We start from the raw sequence: 4,577 nt of genomic DNA, 5'->3' as shown, positions 1-4,577 counted from the left end.
GCAGTTGGAGTACTGCGTCCAGTTCTGGGCGCCGCACTTCAAGAGGGATGTGGACAGCATGGAGAGGGTCCAGAGGAGGGCCACTCGCATGATCAGGGGACTGCAGGGCAGCCCCTATGAGGAGAGACTACGGGACCTGAACCTGTTCAGCCTCCACAAGAGAAGGCTGAGGGGGGAATCTTGTGGCCTGTTACAAACTGGTTGGGGGGGATCAGAAGGCATTGGGGGAGTCACTGTTCCCCTGAGCACAGCCAGGAGTGACCAGGAACAACAGTCACAATCTGGCAGAGGGTAGATTTAGGTTAGACATCAGAAGACACTATTTCACTGTCAGGGCAGCTAGGATCTGGAACCAACTTCCAAGGGAGGTGGTGCAGGCTCCTACCCTGGGGGGTTTTAAGAAGAGGTTAGATGAACACCTTGCTGGGGTCGTTTGACCGCAGTACTCTTTCCTGCCATGGCGGGGGGTCGGACTAGATGATCTTCTCAGGTCCCTTCTTGCCCTAGAAACTATGAAACTATGAAACTATATATGAGACTTCCATGTTTGATCCTGATGAGAAGACTGGAGCAGTTCATACCTCTCTAAAGCTGTTTGTCTGCAGACTCAGAAAATCAAATCTGTGTTGACTTCTGCTTGGGTTATGCTTCGAAGGCTTCTGTCAGAACTACAAAGAATTAGGAATTTAGGGGGTGGTGCTAAGGCTGCCTAAGTGAATCAGATACTCTTCGGTTCCTGTTAATGGGTTGATTAGGTATCCAAATCCCCATAGGCAGGTTGAAAAATCTCACCTTTTTTAATGAAAACTCCAGCTCTTCTGCTCCATTCTGCAGCTGCAGAAAAAAAGAGAGCAGAGAGACTTGCTGAGAGCACTAGCAGTGGCAGCAAGTATCGGGCAACAAAAGCTGTCACTAGTCTTCATTTCTGGAGTTGCTGCTGGGACTATGGCCCTTACCCACGAAGAGACACTGAAGTTCTCGGTCACACGTCCAGAACAAAGTCTGCTGCTCCTGATGTGATTGCAGAGAGGAGAAGCAAACATTTCTGATGGGTACTGGGCATTCATGTTATGTAAGAATGAAACCATATGCCCTGAAAAAGCTGCAGATGATATCCAGTTGCTTAGCAACAGCAACTGCTCTGGATTTATCACTTGGAGTTGCTCTTTACCCTGGCTCTTCACTGAATAGGAGTTCAATCTAAGGTCTAGGTCCTGATATTCACTGCCTTCCATGGCATCAGTCCAAACTATTTGAGATGGTCTCCCTTTTCACAGTCATCACAATGTATCCAATTAAAACAGTGATGCTCAACCTTTTTTGTCCAGCAGGCCACGTTGACAGTGCCTAGTCTGTCCATGGGCTGGATCCAGGTGGTGTTCCCAATCCAGGTGGGTATAGAGGACATGTGTGGAGGGGAGCAGGAGGCAGATCAGCCCCCATGCAGCTCCCCAGGGAAAAGGAGCTTAACCCAGCCCCTTGGAGAGGGAAGGGGTTGTGGCCCAGGCCTATGTGGAACTTCAGTTAGATCAGTGGTCACCAAAACATGGCACAGCTGCCACAAGCAGCAGAGGCACACGAGAGATCGTGCAAGGGACAGGTACGGCAGCAGATAGGGCTGGAAGCAGAAAGCAAAGCAGCAGATCAGGCTGGGAGCAGAAGGCAAAGGAAGGTGAGCTGAGTGGCAGTCTGGGAGTGTGTGGAGCTAATTTGTGGCATGCCTTCCAAAAAAGGTTGGCCCCCACTGAAACAGAGGATTCATTCTGGGAAATTGAAATTGCTGGCAAACAATGTGAAAGAATCAAGAGGGATGTAGAGAAGCTGGAAAGAGTCCAAAGGAAGACCACACGAATTATTAGAGGTCTGGAGAACAGCCCATACAAGGAGAGGCTGAAGGACATGGGACTGTTCTTCCTGGATTAGGATCGTGGTCCAGGACAGAGCAATTAGGATAGTTCACAGGAATCACACATTCCTTTGAGGATGTGCCCCATTCTCTGTAGTCAGCCTCAAGTATGTTGGCTCCTTGCAAACCCCAGACCAGCTCATTTATTATGTGTAGTGTGGTAGCACAAAGACATTCCACTTATGGGCAAGCTTAAGCCTGAGTTTAAGTTTCAGCTTAGACCCAAGGTAGCTGTGGATGGATCCTCATGTGGTATAAACCAGAAGAGGTGTATTGATTTCAAGGGGGTACAGCGTTCTACATTTACACCGGTGGGGATCTGACCTCACAAACATACCTTTAAAATACTTTCACTTACATACATACGCAGAAAGCAAGACAACCCAGTCCCACCCAACACAGCCCATACACAGAAATATCAGCCATCACAGGGTTTGGACCCAGTGCATTTATTGATTTTGATATGTTAGAAAAGAGTCCTAAGGAATTCAGTAGGGATGAAAAATAATAGGACTGTGTGGAAAATTAAAGAGTTGCATACAAATTACCTTCAAAATTGGAGAGAAGAAAGGAGAAAAAGCTCAGGCTCAAGTAACTTTTTTTGGTGGAGTTTGGAGGGTTATAATGACCCTCTTCATCCATCCCTATTTGTTTTATTAATTTTATAGACCTTATAAAAATCTTCTCTACTTCTGTTCTCTTGGAAAGCTTTCTAATTCAACATTTTTCTCAGATCTTCCTCTTTTGACCTGAACTTTTTTCTTCCTCTTCTTTCTTCTCTTCTTTCTTCCTTCCCTTTCTTCCCTTCCTTCTCCCTTCTTTCTTTTCTTCCATCCTCTTCTTCCTTCTTTTTTTCTCCTTCCTTCTTCCTTCCCTCCCTCACTCTTGCCCTCCCAAATACAATTAGCCCAATGCCTTTGGCAGGTTTTGGATTAGGCTCCCCTGTCTACTCCATTTTCCACTAAGATGAATGCCTTGCAAGAAAATAAAACAGATGAAGTATTCCATGTATTCCTTTTCCAAAGTACATCCAGTCTCCTGATACATATACTTCTGTCTCCCTTTCTCCAACTGCCACATCCCCTGCACAAGCTCTCTACATATTATTTACATATATCCTGATATGATCAGGATCTGCTCAGGTCCCTTCCAACCCTAGAAACTATGAAACTATGAAACTATCCTTTACATATCATTCTCCAAATTACCTTGGTAACTCGCCTAAATTCATTGCTGATCCCTGATATGAAGTTAATTTTAAACCTTGTTTGAAATATCTGTCCCCAAGCACAGTGAGTCAGCATATATCGTTTCCTCAGCTTATTACCTCTCCTATTTGGGAAGATCCTGATAAAGAAACCCAGATACCAGTCCAAGCCATGTGCCAGAGCTCAGTTTTCTATACCTTTCATATACCTTTCCCAACTCTTAGGACCATTTAGTAATATAAAAACCATGACAGATGCTGAAGAAGGGAGAGACCTATCCACCTTTTATCTCAATAGTCAAGTGATCGAGTGATCTAGGCCCCTGTTAGTCACTGGTATCTTGTATTCTTTAGGAGGTGATATTGCCAGTTATTCCTGTACTGAATCAGTTAACTATCCATTTAGATGAGGCATATCTTGCAGATAGGTACCCAGTCTTTATCTGAAGACATCAGGAGAGAGATCTTCTACCCCTTCACATGATATTTTATGCCAGGGGTTAAATGATAATACTGTTAAAAATGTGCTGTATTTCCAGTTGGAATTTGTCTGGTTTCAGCTTCTAGCTGGATTTTCGTATGCCTTTTTCCTCTGGATTAAAGATCCCTGTACTGTCTAGTATTTTCTCCCCATGGAGGTACTTATACACTGTAATCAAGTCACCTGTCAATCTTCTTTTTGATAAGCAAACTGTTAGACATTCTCTCTAGCCCTTGTATGATTTGTGTGGCAATGCTCTGTACAGTTTCCAATTTTTCAACATTTTTAAAAAATGTGAACTATACATAGGTCTTGCTGTCTGGCTTAGGGGTCTGCAAGCTGGGCTCCTGACCAGAAAGGTGTCCATTAAAGGCTGGATCTGGGCCCAGACCTCGATTTGGGATATGGGTGTGCAAGAGCTCCTTTGTCAAGCATTGGTGGTTCAATGGTAGCATTCCTGCTTGCCATGCAGGAGATCTGGGTTCAATTCCCAGCCAATGCAGTACTGCAGGTGAATACTTTGCATTCCTTAACAGTGTAAGGTAGTCCTTAATAAAGATGCTTGTGTATCTTTCCCTTATTCCTTGAATTTAAAAAAATAATAGAGCAAGTCTTGGGACTGGACCTGATGATCTTTCCAAGCTCCCTTACAGTCTATGAATAGTCCTGGTCTCACCACTTCCAAATATAGAAGTAAAATCCCTCCTACTCTGACTTACCATTTCCTTGTTGAGAGAGCCAATGCTTCAGCCGTTTGTGCTGCCATGTCACACTGGGAACTTGTGTTGTTTTGCTTGTCTACTATTTCAAAAGTTTGATGGCAGCCATGACATAGTAGTTTTTTATGTGCAACCAAAGATATCCATGGGCCAAGCATGCAAAAAGGAATCCCTCTGAGGTCCAAGGGTGGAACAGTTCCACATGATAGAAGGAGCACTTTCAAGGGGCCTGGAGGTCTCCCAGCCTGCCCCTCCTGTGCACGA

At 44.8% G+C, this 4,577-nt stretch overlaps 1 non-coding gene across 1 annotated transcript; it reads left to right on the top strand.

The window, feature by feature from the left end:
• The first annotated feature begins 4,025 nt into the window (after nucleotides 1-4,025).
• Nucleotides 4,026-4,096, top strand: TRNAG-GCC. The gene has a single exon. It is a non-coding gene; the product is annotated as a tRNA-Gly (tRNA).
• Nucleotides 4,097-4,577: the final 481 nt, after the last annotated feature.

The sequence above is a fragment of the Gavialis gangeticus genome, unplaced genomic scaffold (genome assembly GCF_001723915.1).
Source record: "Gavialis gangeticus isolate Ggan-Ray unplaced genomic scaffold, GavGan_comp1, whole genome shotgun sequence".
Classification (NCBI taxonomy): Eukaryota; Metazoa; Chordata; order Crocodylia; family Gavialidae; genus Gavialis; species Gavialis gangeticus.
The sequence above is the reverse complement of the archived record's forward strand: the minus strand, read 5'-3'. Positions and strand labels throughout refer to the sequence as shown.